The following is a 21,802-nucleotide window of genomic DNA, read 5'->3' on the forward strand; positions in this document are numbered from 1 at the left end:
TGGAAAGAGTCCCAAATTTGCTGAAGAGACTGTTCTTTTGTTAAAGAGTGCTTAATAAAAAAGTGTTGATGAGGTATCTGGAAGAGTTATCTCAAAGCACTATGTCCCTATTTTTATCTGAAGAACAATGTTTATATATCAGCTAACGCAGAAAATACAGAAAAGTAGATTTTCAGCATGTTGCCTGTTGATTGCTTTTGTTAATGTCCAAAATAGTCCGTGATTTTATTCTGGATGACTTGAGGCAAATGAAGCCTCATCGCTACCGCTATCTCCCTTTCAATCCATCTGCAGCTATCCCCAAACCCTCCTCTCTCCCTACCTCTTCCGTTTTCCAGAAGGTGAGTGCTGCTGGGCTGGGTGAGAACCTCAAGCAGAGGTGGAGCAAGGAAGGCATCTGAGAAGGGCCCTCTGCACACAGCCACATGGAAGAGATACCAGTGCAGCACAGGGAGGACCTGACACACCAGGCAAGGGATGGAGACTGCAGCTGATGGGTGTGTTCCCCCATTTTTCTCCAATGGTATATGACAGTCATATTTCCTTATCAGGAAATGTCACGCACCAGCATCTCTCTCCAACTAGTTCTAAATATTTATAAAAAATGTTCAGAATCAAAGCATATTTTGCATTCTGAAAAAATAAATTACCAAAAAATCCCAAACAGCTAGGCCATATTAACAGAGGTAAATTCTTATGACTCTGTTGAAGCCAATGGAAGTTTCACCTTTAAGCCATAAAAAGTAAGCTATATTACAACAGTTTTGACCAACATTTGCGAGGCAAACAATGAACACCTAATTTTTCACTAATTCACTTGTCTTCTTTGTGTTCAAAAATCTAGGGTGTTTTATTCACATTATAATTAAATTATATATTATTTGGTAACCTTTCCCATCGGGGCATCAATGCCTGTATAAGCATAACTGTGCAAGCATAAAGACAAAGCTGAATTTAAAGAAAAGTATGTAGTAGACTCCTGTTGGAAATTTGTTTAGAGAATTTTCATTTATAATGTAGGCACAGAAAAGTGTTGGCAAGAAGCTCTTGAGTTGTCAGATAAGTCTGATAGCATTATCTGTACAGTGAAGGGTCATGGTGAGATGATGGGAGATATAACCAGAAGAGAGGACAGAGCAAAGCTGAAGAATGTAAGGTAAATTTGAAGGAGATAAAGCCAACAACCAGGGAACACCAAGTACAAGATCACAGGTCTCCAAACAACAGACATTCCCATTTTCAGGGGAAACAATTGACTACAAAATCAAGTTTACTTTATTGTATTCTCCAGACTTCAACAGAAGAATGAAAAGTGAAAGGAAAAAAAAAAACCAACCACATTTTCTTATACTTCCGCTATAGAGTTCCTATCAATGAGGTATAAAAGATTTTCTGTGATCTTAAAGTGGTATCTAGGTTCATGATAAAGAGATAGAAGGAACATCTTCATGGGAATAGTCAAGGTAACACCCTGAATTTAAAATGGTATTTTTCTAATTTGTTTGAATGTTTGTACTATGTGCCTGTGAAAAAAAATGACCTTTCTATGTAAAGAGCCAAAAGAATCAGTGATGCTTCCAAACACCTTGGACTCCAGTGAGAGCTGGAAATGTTTGACTAGGTTACACTTCTCTACAATGTCTATAAAAAAGGCAAATAACAGAATAAGAAAAATCACCTCTTAAATGGAATACCAGCTCATGGTATACAGCATCTTTCTGGTTTCCCTCAACTACTTTTTCTTCTTTTTTTTTTTTTCTTTTTTCTCCTGCTTATTTTATTTTAGAGGTTTATCGCATATATTTCATCCATAAACATTCTGAGGGAAGCTGCAACATACCAGGTATTTCAAAGCTAGCTATTCGAATACATTGCAGTTCCTGAAGCTGTTGGAGCTAGAGACTAGTAATATTTACAAAATATGGTGCCTTCATTTGCAGTTCTTTGGTGATTTGAATAAATCTGAATCCTACAAGCAGCCCTGCTGAAACCAGGCAAATGACTTTTATGTATAAGGTTTGGAAGTTCAAGTCTCTTAATATTGACTTTGGGGAAGTAAGATGTAGATCTTGGAAATTTCTGAGGAAAATGGGCCCTCATTGAAAGGAAGTCTTCAAGACAGAAGATATAGATGGACACTATTACCTTAGTTTCAAGCATCTTAACAGAGGTACAAAATGTCCATTCATGTTTTCCTGGGAAGTACAAATGCAAGATGGTCCAGAACCATGCCAGGATGTACTACCTTTAATAAACATCATGTATTACAGGAAGGTATTACTCTTGGCTATTTTGACAGTTACTGGTTCGTTCTCACTTCTTCTAAGCTGTACTAGGCTTGCACCAACTCTTCTTGGGAGAATGGAAAAAGGACTTTGGAGAATTGCCTCTTCATCTGTGTTGAGAGCTCCTCAGTCACAGCTGGGAATCTGAACTCAGATGTCAAAAAACATCATGTGGTGGATGATAGATGCAGGATCAAGAATTTGGTAACAGCTACCCCCTGTGGCATTTAATTAATGATATGGGCAAGTGCTAATTCATCATAACAGGAGCACCAAGAAGTTGTCAGATAAGAATTACTGATGAAGGTGAAGTGGTATCTCTAAAATCACACAGATGTTTTGCCACTGAAGAGGATTATAAATACAAAAGATAGTTCATGATTTAAAAGTCTGGTACACTGTGACTAATAGAACTGCTAATCTTCTGTAAGTCGTACAGAGCTTGGCTGAAGTTTCTAGATGAGCTTTGTCAACCCTGTACATATTCTTGGCTGGATAACCTTTAAAAAGTAATAAATATTGCTATGCAAACATAGTAAATCATGTTTGAAAGCTCATATGCTCATGTCAAATGGGTACAACTAAGCTGTTGTTGTGTCCTCTGTCATCATGAATACATACTCCTCTTCCCACTCCTGCCTAGATAAGAGCCATGATCCATGATAGGAAGTGAAGATTCACAGGGCATTCATCCATCTTTTAATGATCGCATTAGATCTTTCACAACACAGGCACTTTATGAATGTTGTGAAGCTGTAATGCTATCCTTCCCACGAGGACACTGAATTACTTATCCATGCTTTTGATATAATGCGTCTTGGCTGAACTGTTGTAGCTCTCTCACTCTGGAATATTTCCAGTCAAGCGCTATATTTACATCAGTTACAATTGATTCAAAATGCTTCCACAGGATTTTGAACAGGCTAACACTTCTTCACATGTTTAATCCAAAACAGAGACCCCAGATAGCTTTTCAGTAAAATAAGGGAATAATCATGTTTATAACTCTAGTTCTTTGGTTTCAGTTGGTATCCTTGTTTGGTGTTCAGCCACTGCTTGGGTTGGTATCTTTTTTGGCCTTCCAGGTGACTACAGGTTATGCATCTAAAAAAGACTAAGGGGGGCAGTCACCACCTAACTCTCATTTTCAGAAGCAATTGAAGAGTTTAGAGCACACACCCTATGGACTTACACTTAGAGTAAATACTTCTGCATTCAAACTTGGTTTTGAAGGCGACACTTAGGATTTTAAGTCACAGAGACGTTTGAAAATTTGCCTTCAACTTCATTGAATACCATTAGACTCATTATCTCTTTCTGTGGGCATTAAGTTCACCCAATTTTCTGGGATTTTGGCCACTTAAATTCAAGCTTTATCTTTTAAATTTGGCTTTGATTAAAACAGCTGTTATTTATTCTTTTGCTTGGCAGGAGTTTCTGCAAGACCACCATAAAGTCAGTTTGTATTGTAATGTGCTTTCTTTTATGAAATACACACAATACCCTAAAGAGAAGATTATTATACATATATATGGATACATACATATAAATAAATAAATATATATCTATATGAATACACAACAAAGATTGGAACAAAGGGAAGGAATATTTTAGCAATCTCCTAAAAGCCTTTGTGAAAAAGCCGTATAACACATAGAATAGAATATTTCATAAGGCATGAACCAGGGGATCAACATTGACTGGCTGCTAAATGGAAGCTTAATTCAAGATAAAAATGGAACAGACTTTGATATTCAAAGTCATTGGACTCTTGGGTAGGAGAAAGACATAAATTAAAAGGCTGATATGTCATTATGATCACTTATGCATAGTTCACTACCAAATGTTTTCAAAAATAATGCATTTTAAGAGACTTTTTAAAGAGTGATTAAAACTTGAAGAAATTATATTATTGCTTAGTGTTGCTAGGTTCATTTTCATCAGAATTTGGTCACTACCTTGAAACAACATCAACAGCAGAGAATTTGTAGCTGTTTAGAACCATCTATATTTCTGTGTGTCTCAGAAATTTTCTGAATTAGGAATCACTTTTCAATTGCACTGCAGAGCCCTGCCTGAAAATGTCCTAGCGCCTAGGAGTTAGCTGCCCTTTCATTGCATGGACAGGATCACTTTCACTGAGAACAATCAGGAGCAAAAACGGTGATGGGAGACCCCACAGAATTCTTCCATACATATGAAAAAGAAGTCACAAAATCACAGAAGGCAGTTTGGGCACTGCCCCTGATGCCAGTAAGCCCTCTCTTCCAACCTGACAGAACAGATCTGTGGCTCCTAACGACACTTTCTTTGCTGAACAAAATCTCTTAATGCTAGGATTTTAATCATACAGTAGAAATTTCACAGTCAACCTGCTGATTTGCTTCTCTTTTTCTAAACAAATCAGTCAAGAATCTAGCTAGCAAAAGTCAAACCTCCTGGGATGTTAGCTGCCTAGATTTCCTTTCTGTGAGACTTTGTGTCTGACATGGTAAAAAGAAAGTACTTGCTCTTTCATCGTGATCAAAGTCAACAAAAATCTATTATGTACTCATCATATTGGATCATGATCATCATATTGTGTTGCTCTGCAGCATCTTGTGCCATTTGTGACTTCCCTTTGATCTTCAGTATAGGCCTTGTGCTGCCTATACAAAGGGAACAACAGGGTAAGAAATCCTTGAAAAGTTTCCCCCAAGGCAAGGAGTATTATTTCTGTCAAATGGTCATGACCCTGGCTCATGATATTTTACTGCAGGGGGACTTTGGAACTGGAAACGTTGCGCTGGCCATTTCAGCGTGTGCAAGCTATCAGGGAACAGAAGCTTCCTAAATGCAACTCCTCAAACACTCCTGATGTTTGCTCTGGAGGTGCAGAGATGTGTTTGTCACACTGGCCAGACAGCAGGAGAGAAACTCCCTAGAATTCCTACGTGTCCTGTCCACGAGTGCTGGATTGATGGTCTATTGTCTGTATTTTCATTTAATTAGACTACATACATAAGCTTCCAGTTTCATCCAAACAATGTGGACAAGTCTTGGATTCCAGCTCACTTGAATTTTTCCAGTTTTCATGACCAGGCAAACAGTTTTACCTGCTGCTCACCACCAGTCCCCTGCTGCACTGGATTTTTTTGTGGTTACCAGACATAAACACCTTCAAACTGAACGTGTCCATTAGAAAAATCTGGTGCTACCTGCAAATCCCTGCTTACCAAGTTTACAGAACCAAGCCAGATTTGAGCACAGTTTGAAAAATATGGATTTGGATAAAGTATTCATGAATATAGAAACACTTCAGCTCATTTAGCCATGTAATCTGTATGAATGCATCACTTAAACTGTCAGACTTGGCTTTCCTCCCATTGAATGCTATATCATAAGTTTCTTCTTTCTTTAAAGCTAGGTTTCTATAAACCTCTAGTTGTGCAAGTTAAATTATGGCCATATCACTGAGCTGAAATATCCATTGATATCACAAACACCTACACAGCAACAAAAGATAAAGGCTGAAAAAGGCAAATTTCTGCCCTCAAGTCAAATAAAAACAAAAAAGGGGAAAAATGTGATTAGTTCAATTTGAAGTAAAGGTTCTGCTCCCTCTGGAACATTATTCCATTGACATACATTTTTAAATAGCATAAACAGTGAGGAGAAAGTTGTACAACAGAGTATAATACTCCAGAAACACACCTTGTCAATAAAACCTTAAAGAGGTCTCCATATTAATAGTTTTTTGAGGTGCATTTTCATGTTACTTCAACTTGAGACAATACAAAACATTCATATGCCTATCCTGCAGTCCCTTGCACTGTGTCTAGTTGTTTTTCTGCAGTGGATCATTATTTCTGTCCCCCCCTTTCCTGCCCGGTAAAGCTGGAAAATTCCACTAGTGATAACTCTGACAGCTTGCTCCCCCTCCTGTCACTCCTTATTTAAGAAAACAAGAGGGAGGGAGCAGGGTCTGGGAGGCTGAGAAGTTATTGATTTAGAAAATTCTGCAAATCTTACCTCACAGCAGAATAAAGCCTTGGTGCTATCCTTAAAGCAGCAGGGCAGAGTCCTTCTGAAACTCAACTTCTTCATGCTCCTAGTGGCAGTGAGCTCTTTCTCAGCCTATGATCACAAAGTTGCTTATTCTGGGAGCTATCTGACAGCCTGTGATAGGATATTCTGCCTCTAGTCATAGAAGGGCTGCGGGAACAAAGAGCAGTGGAGCTTCTGGTCCTTGTGGGAAACAGACTGACACTGCTCCATCACTATTTAAAGAGTAGATGCCTTCAGGATAAATCCTCTTAGTGTGTTTTCCTGTTTGTGTCAGAACTTAAACCTTTTATCCATTTCCTAAGAGGAGAAATAAAAAAAGTAATCAGTGCTAGCTGTGCTGTAATTCAGGAGAGTCCCTGTGGGGTGGCTCAGAAAAAGACAGAGCCAATTTATGCGTTTTCTGCTAAAGGGATATAAGACACTACCATTAACATAACTCAAAAAATCGTAAATGGCCAGATGTAAATTAATGAGAAGCTCTCTCCAGTGCACAATGCCAGCTAGGAAAGAGAAGCAAGCCAGAGTACAGCTATTAAGAAATCAAACATTTATGGGGAATCCTTTCCTGCCTTTTTTTTTTTTTTTTTTTTTACAGTGGGATGGTCACTGGGAAGCACAGATGAATACTCACAAAAGCACGCATCGGATTTTGCACAGACAGTGGCCCACAATTGTTTTTTGCCACAAGCTAGAAAAATTCTCAAAATTCAGGGATGCCTGGAGCTGCAGCTGGGGGAGAGCATGCGCAACCAGTTCCTTACCACAGGCTGTTATTGCAGTCAAAAGAGGCCCAAGAAATAACTTTCAAACACAGAAAGCACTTGAGGTGGTCAAATAAACTCCCTTCACCAAACTTTTACTTATCCATTGAAATACTTAAACTGAGCTGTCAAACTGGCAGCATTCCTGTCATCATTCCTCCAGCTCAACATACAGGAGGAAAAGCTGACTTTCTGGTTACGAGCTTTCTGATATTCTTCACTTCCTCCAAACACATGGCTAAAACCCCTCAGCAGAGTGAAGGGAAAAGAAAGCCTGTTATTTAATCAGAACAAGCAGAGAAAGAAAAAAATAAAAGGCAGAAAAAAAGGAAAAGAGAAGGGAAAGGACTTCCTGAATCAGACACAGCTTTCCTGAAGGGACAGAAAACAGCAAAACCAGAAGTGGTTTGGTTTTACAGTTCATCTTGAAGTTAAATTTGTCTCATTTTTTTACACTGGACTTAATCTTGCCTTTCTGTTTCTTCTGGTCAGCTTTTAGAATGATGTAAATCTCTGAAAATTTTGAAAGCTTCAGGTCATTTACCATTGTCTGTAGGTCTGCTTAGGGACTGTTGGGTCATGCTTTAAAGTATAAACTGCAGGGAAAAAGGGTGGCTCACGAGTTTGGTAGTGGACTATGGGGCTGTTCATGCTGTAAGTCCAGCTGGTGTTGCTGGTTACCAGCAGCTGCCTGGCAGCTACTGTTTTGCATGAAACGACATGGTGGTACTAGTCCGTAACCTTCCAGCTAAAAACATCTATATTGCCACCTCCTACAGGCATTCAGAGGCCACCTCCAGGCTGAATAGTCCCAAGGTTGCCCCCCTCCTTCAAGGATGTCTTCTCCCTCTTTTTAGAAATGTGATTCACCGTTGCTTCTCCTTAAGCTGTTGCTGTATGAAGAAATTAAGGTAATTTTATACTTAATTCTAGGCATTGTATAAACACTCAAATATAGTTTAAATATACATAAATAGTATAGTATAGTACAGTTTAAATGTATATAAATATCAATACTGGATTGCCTTTTCCCAATACTGGATTGCCTTTTCCCAAAGTTGCTCTCTGATGAGATTTAGGCAAGCCTTGGTAGCAGTGCCCTACCTAGGCTTTCCTAGGAATTAAGGAGATATTTCATTGCATTTGGTAAATATGAAGGCAGGCTCCCTTTTGCAAACCAAGTCCCTTGCTGCTTGCTGCCTGTGTGGTATGGAAAAACACGGCGGGGGAAGGAGGGAAGGAAGCAGAGGCCAGCTCGCTTGCATCAACTCACAATGAGAGTATCTTCCCTTGGGCTGCTGTCAGCAATTAAAACGCTCTCTGTGTTTCAGTAAGCGCTGGGTCCTCTCGTCTAACACTAGACATTGAAGTGGGACGTGTGAGTTAGGTTTGTGCTGCCATGGGCTCCTGATGACAGCTGGTGGAAGGAAAGTCACCTCCAAAGAGCAATTCAGCACAGCGACGGATGAAATGTCTCCCTTGCAGTCCATAACAGGAGAGGACAGTGAGGGACTCACTAAAGAGCTGTTAAAGGCTGCAAGTGGATAACTGCTCACTGGGCATTAGGTACACTTGAAACACTTGAAAGCAAGGGAACTGTGGGCCTCTCCCTGCAGTGTCCTTGCGCTTAACACGTTTTACCTCCGAAATACAGTATTTTCTTTAACTACAATTTAAACAAATCTTTAAGTTAAAAGCCCAGGCATAAACAAAACTATGCTTCAACATATTTTTTTTTCCTGACTGTTTCTGGATCAGCACAATGGTGAGCCCTAATCACAGCTGGCCTATGAAAAATAAACAGTGGTGAACTCATATACACAGGTGTCCCACTCATGCTGGTGGGGATTTGCACGACACAGAGATCTGACTGCACCCGGATCTTTACGCATGTTTGAGTACTCTGTTTCATGGTCAGTACAAAGGCAGCTCTGCGCTAATTCCATATACAGTTTACATAAGGGACAAAAGGATGAAATAGTTCAGCAGGTATACTGAATGTCATACAACAGTTAAATTTTGACACATGTGGCTTCATGCTATTCTTTTTTCTAAAATTAAATGCCAAGACATACAATAGGCCTGCTGTTGACTCCATTTTACGACTACAGAAAAACATAGATTATCCTTACAATGAGACAAATGCTTAAGCTCACTGCTGCATCTGGATGTAAGTTCCAGTCCTAAACAATTATCTGTTAAAATAACTGACGTTTCAGGGCTTTGGCCAAACACGTAATTGAACATAATCTTCATTTAAACATCATCTGAAGCAAAGCCATTTTCTTTTCCTGTAGAAATTCAGAAGAACAATAAGCAGTTTGATCTCAGAGATTTTGACTTTGTTGTACTTTTCTGTTGAAAGTTAAATCTGCATAAATTGGAAACAAAACAGTTCATTTAGAAGATGTTGCAATGAAATGTTTCATCTTTTTCTGATTTTTGCATCCTTTTTTTTTCTTGGCTCAAAATATGCTCTGTAGATTAGTCTGATCAACCCAACTCATTTTTTTTTCCTGAAGAAAAAAATCCTTTTATTTTGGTCCCACTTCTAAATACAGTCTTCTGTTTTAACAGGTCACTGCTGCTGGGGAATTGCTTTAAGGACTTGTCTAACTGATGTCATATGGCAAGCATGAAAATAAAACTACAAGGAAGGAACTGGAAGAAATATTGTTGGATTAATTATTCCACAGAAATTAAACTGGCATGATCATAATCATGTGGTGGTTTCTTCTGAAACATGACTGCTATTTCCAGGGTCTCTATATATTGATCTATTCCAGCTGTTAGCGAGCAAAAATCAGGGGCTCTTCTCCAGGCTGGATTTTATGTTAACACTGGGATATATTAAGCACACATGGTCCAAATCTGGCTTGTTTTTCATGGTAGAAAAATGGTAATGGCCAAAACTTAATAAGTAATGTATTGTAAAGCAACTATTTAGATAGCAAGAAGATAGTCATTCGTGGCCAGGCAGCCCAGACTTGACTTCAGCTCCTCAAATGCCATGAAAGATTAAATCTTCTCATAGGAGATCTCTGGAGATCGACTTCTTCTGCCTGGACTTTGGCAGGGGATCTGTGAAATCTCCTATCTGCAATTGTGATTGATTATGATTTAATTTTGGTCTTAGATCTGCCGAGGAGGGCATTAATTTACAGAATAAGGATTTTTCAAAAGAAACTATTTAACCCCAAGACCATTTAGATAGAAAACCAGACAGGCAAGAGAAGAGGGTTTATAGAGCATGACAAAAGACGGATTGCAAAATGTGCAGTACTGACGTACAAAAGCTGTGGAATAGAAAAATCCTCCCAGTGCCTGTAGGAAGAGTTTTGTTTTGCAATGTGCCTGCACCTCGCAGGAGTCCTGCTGCCAGCCACTTCACTGAATTTCACAAATAAGCTGACAAGGCATTCTTTATCTGCAGAAGCTCAGTGTTGGCTGTGAAGGTCACCTTGACAGATGAACTTGCCTGGTGGAAAAAACCTCCTCCACAAGTAAATTAACAGGAAGAGCCTGAACTTGTTTTCCAGTGCCATTATGAGGGCCACACGCCAGGGCCGTATGTACACTGGAAACAGTATGTGGAGCCATATGACTGGGAGTAATTTCTTATGATGAATTTACAAACACAGGATTTTTTTCAGGTGTCTCTCTGACTTTTGGAAAAACAGTATTTTGCACCTTAATTTTCAGTCAGCTGGTAACATTCAACAATATACTCCTGTTAGGACCCTATAACAAAACCTATCTTACATTAAACTAACTGATAGAAAAGATGTTAGTTATCCTAACCTCAAGGATTTACAGTACAATTCCCAAGGGAAGCCACTTACTGTCCCTCAGAGCCATCATTTCTTTCAAAGCTAAAAGGAATGGAATGGAATGGAAAGGAATGGAATGGATAGAACAGAACAGAACAGAACAGAACAGAACAGAATAGTTCAGTTGGAAGATCATCAGAGATCACCTAATCCAACTGCCTGACCTTTTCAGGGCTAACCAAAAGTAAAGCATATGAATGAAGGCATTGTCCAAATGCCTCCTGAACACTGACAGGCATGGGGCATCAACCACCTTTCCAGGAAGCCTGTTCCCATTTTTGACCACTCTCACAATAAAGAATTTTTTCTTAATGTCCAGTCTGAATCTCCCTGGGTTGCAGCTTTGTGCATTCCTGCATATCAAAAACAGAACAAGAAGGCCAGGAAGGCCAAGAAGATGACAGTCTGGTGGAAGGGTCACAGAGTGAGGGGCAAATGAGTAAGAAGCCCTATCAGTCACCTGGCAAGAAGATAAGGAAAATCATTACCCATTAGTATCTCTGTACTGCAAAGTTTTGTCATAGGGAAAGAAGGACATGAGCTGATAGCCTGCTACTGTTGTTCACATTCATCAGGACCAACTTCTGTATTTTGCTCCTCTGCAGCAATGGCCTGACCATGCTCCTGCCCCAAACCAGCTGTAGCCCTGAAGAGGATTTTCAGGTACAATTTGAATCACCCCTCAACAGCAGTGACACTCTGACCCTTGAAAGTCATCCTTTTCACTGATCCTTTCACATTTTGGTTTTCCTCATCCCAAACCACCTTTCCAAACTGGTCTTTCTGCTGCTGCTTCTCCTTTGTGTTGCTCCTTGTGGCACACAGACAAGTGTTAGGGGTAGGGCTCCCGCAGTCTAAAATGATTTTCTGCTTCTCTTGTCCAAAAAAAGAATATTCATAACATATGATGTGGTCTGAGGGTTCAAAGAGTATTATAAAAAGTATGGAAAACCAGAATGCATGACATAAAGGGATGAAGGATTACTGCAACTTGAACAGAAACAGCGGAACTTTGTCTAAACCCAAACAAAGCCAAGCAATGGGTAAAAGTCCTGGATTACTGATTGGCAAATGTAAGACATTTGTTCCCCCTCTTCTCTTAGATGTTAACCAAGCACTGCTAAACTAACTACAGTTAAACCACTGTAATGTATCAGGGATATTTTTATGTTAACAGATGTTCTTCACTAATATGACTTTAAAAGTAACCATAACTGCCAAATTCGTATTTGGCCAGTAATCATTATTTTAAGAACTGAGGTGAGTTTCTGGTGAGCATCTAATGGCCTATCAACCAATTAACATCTTCTTAAAGGTGAGGATCTAATTTGAACAAAATGTCTTACTAGTTTCACCCATTAGGTAATGCTAATCTAATCAGCACTGTTATTGCATATTACTCGAGGGGGACTGTAAATCATAAAATGTGTTCCAGTAAAAAGTCTTAAAAAAATCCTTAGCTAAACAGTCTGAAAACTCTGTTGGACACAAACAGACAAAGGAAAAAAGTTTTTACTTTGTATACATAATTATGGCTCTGAAAAAGCTCAATCAGTTGCAAATGTTCAATCTCCAAAGTTCATTTCTTCAAACAGCAACATACATAAGTCAGAGACACATCTAATTACCACGTATAACATAAATATTGGGTTAATCTAAAAATTTTACTAATTATTTGACATAAAAGCAGAACTGGGCTTGGCAGAATTTGAGAGGCCTGTCTTGTACAATACAGGAAAAAAGAGGGCAGAAGGAAAGAAAATTTAATTAGCAAGTGCAAAAGAAAGAATCAGTGATAGCCACTCCAGTGTGAACCACCAGACATTTCAACATAAAAAAAATAAAAATTAGCCTGAGTTAAAAACAAAAAACAAACAACAACACATCAATAAAAAAGATCAAAAAGCCCCCTTGAAAGTCAGTGTAATATTATTGTTTACCATTGACACAATTCAGTAGCATTAAGAGTGACAGTAGACAGAGATCTTCCTTGCCTGACTTCAATCTGGAGACCTACCTGACACACCAGGGTCAGGGCTTGGCACAAGTATTGTGGTCAAAATCTTGAGATTTTTGACCACGGCAGCCCTGGTGCTAGCACTACTGACAGTGGTGTTTTACCTTTATCTGTGCAGGTCTGAGTGCAAGACAGTGGAGACTCAGGCCCCCAAATGCATTTTTGTCTGTTTGGGAAATGGACATTCCCCTTCTCAATGATGCATTCACAGGCTACAATGAGATTCCTACTTGCTTTCAGGATCAAGGCTTTTATCAAGATTTTCAAATCCCTGGCTTCAATAGTAGTGCCCAAAGCCACTATACACAGAGCCACCATTTCCATCAACTGCAGTAGACAGCAGAGTGCACTTTCAGGGCCAGCGGTCACCTGCCATTCAGCTTTTCCCTCTCAGCCCATCTCACATTTGCTCAAATGCCTCTGGGAGGCCTGAGGAAACCAGCCATATGGCAACGTCACAGATTTCATACAGTCCTACCAGGTGACTAGCCAAAACTTATCTCCTCCTGCAGCATTGTCCCTTGCATCGAGCCACTTGGGCTCCTCGTTGTCCATGTCACCACACTCACCCACCCATGTGCCGGCCGTTGCACTGGCCAGGCTTTCTTGGCAAGATGGAATAATATCACTGATTGCGATTTCTACAAAGTGGTGGATCTGAAAGGGGCAGGTTTGATAAGAGGTGGTGTTTCAGAAAGGCTTTCCTGGCAGCGCTTTTAAGGACTGCAGTAGTCCTTTGCCAGCTGCAGGCAGCACTCTTTGGATGCAGTGGTGGGTAAGTGATTCACAGGGTCCAGGTTCTTATTCCTCTGCTGATTCACAGGAGTAAAGAGCACAATTTACGTTTTACAGGACATGCACTATCAACTTAGCAGTGGGTTATGGTAGGTGAGAAAAATCATGCATTTTAAAGGTGGCAGTGAAATCTGACAAAGTCACCCACAAAGGATGCATACAAACTTTGTCTGACAAAGATGTCCTTTACCCACTGCCCCCCTTGCATCCATTTTGGGGGTGTGTATGTGAGAGAGCCACCAGGAAATCCCACTGGACCATAACCAACAGATGGGCTGGACTAGCATATATACCCCAAGGGGCATCTGTACCAGTAAGGCAGTACAAGAAAGCAGAGACATACCCTCTTCCTCCTTCCCCCATCTTTCTGCAATTTGGGGCCATGTCCTGGTAGGGCTTCAGTGCTGTTTCTAGTATTCTGGCCCAATTCCAGGGTACACAGAGGCCTGTTTTGTAAACTCATGAAATTTCAGTCTGCTGCTCACGCCACCTCTGCTTGCTGTGTTTGTTTCTGTGTGTAGTGAAAAGATTGTTGTTGTTGTTGTTGTTATCATTATTATTATTATTATTATTATTATTATTATGCACTGGAGGTCTGAGTCAGAAGGAAAAGCCTCCTGCATGCTGCGCATTGTACCAGCTACACTGAAAATTGCTGTTTACCATCAGGAGCTTACCTGTGCCAACGTAGAGCACTAAGCTCCTTGGCCATGTCCTGACCACAGTTTAGGCATAAAATGTCATTTTGTACCCCTAAGATAGCTGTATTTCAGAGATGGAATTGCTTTTTTTTTTTTCTCACTACATTAACTCAGAAATTTAGGGGTATAAGAAAGACATAACAATAACAACAAAAAGTCAGCGTCTTTCCCATACTCAATTACATGGCAATTTTAAAGCTGCTATCTAGGGTCCTGCTAGGCATACAGCTAGTGCTCTGATCCAGTGAAGAATTATTTCTAGCCCCAGAGGGCATGGACATATATGGGGACATCCAAGCTCTTAATCTGATCAGTGATCCAGGACTATACTTTGTCTTTCCCAGGCCCTAGGCCAATTTTATAACTGAGGAGAAGAGGTAAATATTTCCTTTATTTTTGTTTTTCTTTCTGGCAGGCTGCTTAGAAAATCTAGCAGCTGTTTGAAGATGGCCAGAAGTTTGTAATGCTGGTAAAATTTTGTTGTGGGGGATGTGGAGAGCGAGCAGGGATGACTAACACACACACACACACACACGGACACACGGACACACAAAAGGTTACAGAGCACAGGAGAGATCATACCACTGTGAAAGCTGTTTTTAAAGCATTATGTATTGATTTTTAAAGCACTAAGTAATGATCAGCTCACAGGGGAATTAGGAATCCTAACCCTGAAATGAGAACCTTGAACAGGCTTGACACTTCCCAAGAACTGTCTCTGCTTACTTTGCCATCCGTTTCTAATTCTAGTTTTCAGACTGGTTACAGATCTGGCTCTACAATTTGAAAATTTGCTTTGGAGATGCAATTTACAGCTGCTCTTTGCAACGATTCAGTGTTACTGGAAAGAAACGGGGGCCAGTACACAAAAGGTGCACGTCATGGGGACAAGAAGTGGTTGGAGTTATGGCACTGAAGTATTTCATACAGCACACATTGTCAGGCACACCACAGGGCCTGCTTCCCTAGTTTTTATTTGTTTATTTTATTATTATTTGATTTAAAAGCCAATTGCTCCTTTGGAATATATGCTGACAATGTCTGAGGATTTATTACATACTCTCCCTTCTCATCTATAGCTGAAGTTTTCATTTTGTTCACGTGTTGAGTGAAAGGAGTTTTGAATAACTCCAGGTAGGACCTCAGTTCAGGATAAAATATCATCCTCCCTGGGGCCTATACTGCAGTTTCCTCCATGGGCAACCCATGGCTTTTTTTGGCAATGACTATTCAGCATAAAAAAATTAAAAAAATGGGGGTTGGGATGGGCTGGAAGGAAAATTGCAGCCAGAAGTGCTAGGGCTCAGAGCTGAGAAGGATTTTTCTACAAACCAGGAAAATTAAGCAAGGGCTGATTGCTGGGGTGCTCAGCATTCTGGCCATGATCCCATAAAGCACTTAACATTAAGCATGCACCGGAGGGTGCCATAGGAAATAGCCTGAGCACTAAGAACCCTGCAGGATCAAGCTCCAAATGGGGACCAGACATAGAGCAGATGGTATTATGTTAGCTTTGCTGTGTTAGTAAGCTCTTTGGTTTGCATTTTAATCTTTCTCTCTTTTTCTTATTTTCCCCTTCTTTTCTTTTCCCTTTTCTGTAAAGCAATCCATACATGCATGAGGAGAAGAGGACAATGTACTGAAATTTCCACACTGCCTTTTCACAAGCATGGAGTTAAAGTGGGAGCTGGGCAAAGAGCTGCTTGATTGTAACACAGATCTGGCTTCATCAGCAGTGCTCGAACATGGACCATCAGGAGTTTGGACACGCTGATGAAGAGAGGAAAATGCTGACTCTGCCTTCTAGTGAGTTCCCCAAGCACATGCAGTGGGTGTGTGGTGAGTGTGCCATTGTGTTTGCGAGCACCGCTGCCTGAATCAGAAGTTATTCCAATGCCTTGTTTTTCGTGGGGTGGGGAGGTAGGATGGCTGAGCAGGGACAACAAAAGGCAGCTGTCTGCCAGTTCATAAACTGGGTTCAAAGTGAAGCATGACTCCTGCTCAGCTCTCACGCACCCACTGAGGTCATCTGCCAGAAGGCAGTGAGAAGAAATTAAAACCCTAGATGCTTTTTTTTTTCAGACAAGCTCCTGGCTTTCCACTTCTTCCTTTCCAGCACAATGACAACTATCTGCAGAACTTCCTCAGCTCTGTAATTTGTGCAGCAGCCAGCTTTTACTTGATGTTTTTCAAACTGAGAGCCCAACTGGGAGCCGTCTCCACTGGGGCTGGAGCCACCTTCTTGCAGGGAGGGCACCGCAAGCAGCCAACATGGGGCATGCTTTATGTCTGTGCTGCTGACACTGCTGGCTCTCAAGACACAGCCATCCAGGCTCACGTCTGAGCCTCAGAGCCTGAATTATGGCAAGTCAGCTGCCAGGCAGGTTTGGGCTATTTCTTCTGTGCAGGCTTGCAGCCATCACTTGTTCTGGAGCTGTGCACATGTGGGCTGTACAGTGAGACTCCTGAGGAAATTTCTGTGATCATTTTAGCACTCAGGCAACTGGAAAAGGAGCTGGCAGAGGCTCCAGGGCCTTTGCTTTCATGACTGCATTAATCTTCTCCTGGCCTTGGAGAGAAATCATAAATGAACTTAGCACATGTTCTCAAGCAGCTTTCTTTTTCCAAGATGTTTGTACAGTGGAACCTACGCTGATAAATGATTATGCCGGTGAAACAGCTAATGTAAATCAAACATCATTTGAGGATGACATAACATAATCATTTGAACAAGGATGTCTGATGCTGTGCTGTTATTTAAGAAGTTGACAGAAACTACTATGGCCCAGAACTTTTGAGATACATGGATTATTATTATTATTATTTCCTATCTAAGAATGACAGGCAGAAAGCATTAATGCCATTTTTTTCATACTCAGGTATCACTCCAAAATATCACTTTCTTAGGAGTAGTTCAAGCATTCTTTCAGACCAGGGGAAAGATTTTCAGGTGCACCTCATTGTAAGAACTTAGAGGAACAAAGTTATTGTTACTGCTGGAAAAGTTCCCTGAGCCATATTAACTGTCATATGAAAGTTTAAGGCATAGCAAATATGATATAATTCAAAGTTGTTCTGCCATGAAAGACGTAAAAGCTTAGTTAAGTTACTTTTTATTTGCTCCATGTTAAGAGCAGGTCCTTGAACAGTTACAAAATCCCACAGTGGAAGTGGTAGCTTGTTAAATCATTGTGAGTGGCTTGCTTGTGTTTCTGAGTCCTAATACAGTAGGAGGGAATTAAAGTCATTTGGAGGTATCTGGCCACCAGATAGCACTTGTGGCATTGGTGGGAATTTGACTATATATGTATGTATTTTATCAAATAAAGAATAAACTGAAACTAAGCCACTTTCTATTTGTGATCTGCCTATTCCTCTAAAGTTTCTTCCAGAAAACACTGACATAATAATGTAGTTGCCATGATTCCAGGACCTACACAAACCTGTGGGCAGCTATCTTTTATTTTTTTTAATTTTTCCTACAATTTCTGTCTGTATGTCTGCCATAGGCAGAGCTGCATTTCTGAAGACAGCCAGGGAAAGTTTTCTGATCTCATTGTAATGCTTTGAGGCAACGATCTGGGCTGGGAGGTGGATCTGGAGGACCCCAGAGCACTCCCCGGCACATCCCACATTCAAGCTTAGATGTCACCTGAGTCTGTCCCTCATGAGTTGCCAGACAACACAACTAATTCCCCCAGGTGTTTCTCCACAACCAAAGGACAATTCAACTCAATACGCTAAAGAATATGAATAAAGAATGTGTGAATCAGTCCTAGATAATGCTGCAGGAAACACAGGGTGAGTGTCACTAAGATTAAGTTTATGATAAAATTTGTGTCCAATGAAAATTAAACAACTATAGCAACTCAAAGGAGCCACAAAATTGCTCTTGTTATTTATCTTGCTATTAGGGTTAAGAAGATCCCATCCATCAAAAGGTGTTCAGAGTTCTCAGAATTAAAGCAAGTCAGAAAACATTCTATGGTATAGTCAGTAGCAGTGTATAAATCAGGAATTTCCACCCAAGATATTATCAGATCATTTTCTTCATGCAAAATAAACTAATTTCATTTTTGTTAGGCAAACATTGGATTGTAGCATGAGGTCACAGCTAACCAAGAAGCTGCTCTCTTATCATAATTTGCAGGGAAGCAGGACTTTCCTATTTACATATTGTATAGGATAATAGAATTCAAATACAGTGTAATAAGTCACTTGACCTTAGTCATTTAAAAGGTTACATAAAAGAAGTATACAGACTTGATCTTTAAAAAAAATAAAAAATCCCATCAAATCTGGTATATGGAATGTGTATTTTTTGTTGTTGTTGTTGAAATGCCTGGTGACATCTGTGTGTTTCAGTTACTTGTTAAGACTTCTGAGTAACTGCTCTGATTTCAACCATCAGTGTTTAATATTCTAGTCACAAGCTTTCTTTTCCATATAATCCAATTACAAACCTTTTCAACAGCTTTGCTTTCAACAATTGCATGATCAAATCAGTAATTTAAATAAAGCACCACATCAAAACAACATGTTAAAGTCAAGATTCATTTAAAATAAGCTTCAGTTAAAGAAATTTATATGATCTTCTATCTACTTTCATCATGTTTTTAGTCTATCCATCACTTCACTGCTTGGTAATGGAAGAATGTACTCACCAAAATCTCTTCCAATGCTATCAAACATGTCTCCTTTTCAAAGACTGATTAGCTAAATTTTTGTTGATGATAAGACAAATGCAAGATATAAAATTTATCCTCATAACAAAAGCATTAAAATGCTTAGCTGTCATAAAAGTAGACTTTAGATGTTTTTGTCTTAATCATATATTTCCTATTTAATTAACCACCATAGCCACTTTATATCCTTCAAGTGTAAGTTTTCTCTTGAGTTCCTTTTGATTCTTTTAATGATTGGAGGATTTCTTAGTTAGGTGTCTGATTGGTTGTTGTATTATTTTATTTTATCTCTGCATAAGCTAAACATTCCAAAAATACAGACAGAAGGATATAAATCTCCACCAACCTTCTTAGCCACCTAAAAATCATATTTCTATCCATTTAAATTGATGACTATGGTCAGAATCAATTCAATGATTCACCCCTAGGAGATACAACATCAATTACAAAGACCAAAATACCTTCCTAATTCCAAAATTCTATAGGACTTATTGCCAGGCCACAAAAGAGCAACTCATCAAAAGTAAATAGTAATACAAAAACCATAGAGAAAATCATGGGCAGAGGAAGAATCCCACAGCTTGATACTTACAGAATTTCTTAAAATCTACCCACTTCTTTCCATCTGCCAGCCAGAGGAGGCAGAAACACAATAAATACATCCTCTGTAACCTGTCCACACAGCTATTTGAAGCCTACTAAAGAGCAAACTTCTGAGCAATTACATAATGACAAAATAACAAGAAGGAAAAACACATACATGATTTTGTGTCAGCTCTTCTGCTTTCTGCTGAACAATTCCCATGAAGATGGTGATGCAGAGTATTTTTTGCTGTTAGCTTTGCCTAGTTTGAGCTTTTATAGCTGCTTGGAGATCCACATCATTGCATTTAATTTCAGCTAATCAAGCATACAAATGAAAAGGAATGCAGACACACAGCACTGTAAAAAACACAGAAGGAAGTTTTTTCAAACACAATCCCTTTATTAGGCAGTGGTTCCAGTGACGCAATCAGAATAGGAAGGAAAGTCTGTGTTGCTTCATTGTTTAGTTTGGATTTGGGGGTCCAATGCTAACTTCTGATAATATTTCCATGCGTAAGTATATTTCTCTGAGGGCAATCCAAAAAAGTGTCTATGATGAATCTATGAGGAAAAAAAACCCTATTGAACTTGCTAACATTTTCCATCATGAATGTCCATTACAGAATTGCCCCCAAAGATAATAATCTTTTTCTGTGTAGTTCAGCAGCTTTTGGCTGAAGTTTATCGTTTTTTATCAAAGTCCTATATATGCACAAAGTGGATTCAATAGAAATGTAATTACAGAAAACTTCAATAACTGATCCATCCCTGTGAGGAATTTAAGAGTTTTTAAATAGGAGGAGAATGGAACAAATACCATCAACGACCAAAAAGGAACACTGCAGGATGTATCAATGATAGAGAGTTGGTTGCAGAGTACCGACACAACACATTTATATCTTTTGAGGTAAGCTCGAAGCCTACTGCAGCCAAGAAGAGTTTTGGATCTGACCTTAAATGTTGTGAGATGTCAACTACATTAATAATACACAGATTCAACTTTCTGTAACCTCCACAGTTCAACAGTTAAAACAAACATGTCCTTTCTATAGGCAAGACTTATCTGATCGGCTGATCACACCGTGTAATTCTAAAGAGGATTTTCCAGGTGGCATGTACAGAGTACTGTATCATCTCTCTGGCTTTAGGTAGCATGGTTTAAATGTTGGAAAGGCCAATGGTGGCAGAAATGTTAGCTTAAGCAAACAGGATTTTTCTTTATGTCTCCCAAACATAAAGTGCACAGCAGCAGTTTTGCAAAGTGAGCAAATTCTTTTCCTCACATGGAAAATTGATATTGAGGATTAGGAAGTTTCCTCCCCTTCTGAAAGAATATGTCAGTCCTCTCAGCATATGTGTTGTGTTGTTCATTGTTTATCCTTGAGACCTTCTCATTGCTTTCCAATTATCTTCAGAGGCTGCTAAATTTGGTATGTTGTAACCATGTTATAGGGCATTACGCATTTTACGGATTGTCAACAACAATGGAAAAAGTGGTATAAAGTTACAATTTAAACTAAATGTATATCACAGAAAAACACAGAAAAATACCTACTGAGCTTATTATCTTTCGCTATTCCAGTTTCTTAAGTATACTGACGTCAGAGAATGTTTTAAGACCCTATGAAGATGGCCAAAGCCATAAATATATATTTTGTGTACAGATTTCAAAACTCTTTCCACTATCTATTATCCTCCTGGCTGTTTCTGGTACCTGATACAAACTGCTTTAATTAACTTCCAAGATGAATCCAATAAGAAGTTTAAATGTATTCAAAGTCTTCAAAGACTGCCTGTCAAATGTTACTGCAACATCCAGTGAAGTTGTGGGTTGTGTCTCTCAGCGGACTTCAGGGTAGCCCCATAAACATGTATCATTCAGTGTTTGGTTTATTTCTATTAAAACAGTTGCAGAGCCTGAGGTACCCTTTGGGTTGGATAAAATGTAAGATCTATCCCTATGATGGAAACTCATCACCAATACTCTCAAAGGAGGTAACTTAATCTAGCTGTCCACTCCACTGATATAATTAGGAATGCACTTTGTCAGCCTTTGAGGGTTTAACTACAGCTGGCTGGGTTCGATGCAGTCTCTT

At 39.5% G+C, this 21,802-nt stretch overlaps 1 protein-coding gene across 5 annotated transcripts in view; it reads right to left on the reverse strand.

The window, feature by feature from the left end:
• Positions 1-21,802, reverse strand: part of ARHGAP28 (Rho GTPase activating protein 28) — a 76,398-nt gene that overhangs the window by 43,535 nt on the left and 11,061 nt on the right. The window contains exon 1 of one of the 5 annotated variants that reach the window (XM_066992796.1): positions 19,882-20,053. The exons of 3 other annotated variants lie outside the window; for them this stretch is intronic. The gene's annotated coding sequence lies outside the window, so the exon portion shown is untranslated. Of the gene's footprint in view, positions 1-6,296; positions 6,635-19,881; positions 20,054-21,802 lie in introns of those variants that run through there. One more of the 5 variants, XM_013179402.3, reaches the window with a different exon arrangement.

The sequence above is a fragment of the Anser cygnoides genome, chromosome 2, assembly GCF_040182565.1.
Source record: "Anser cygnoides isolate HZ-2024a breed goose chromosome 2, Taihu_goose_T2T_genome, whole genome shotgun sequence".
Lineage (NCBI taxonomy): Eukaryota > Metazoa > Chordata > Aves > Anseriformes > Anatidae > Anser > Anser cygnoides.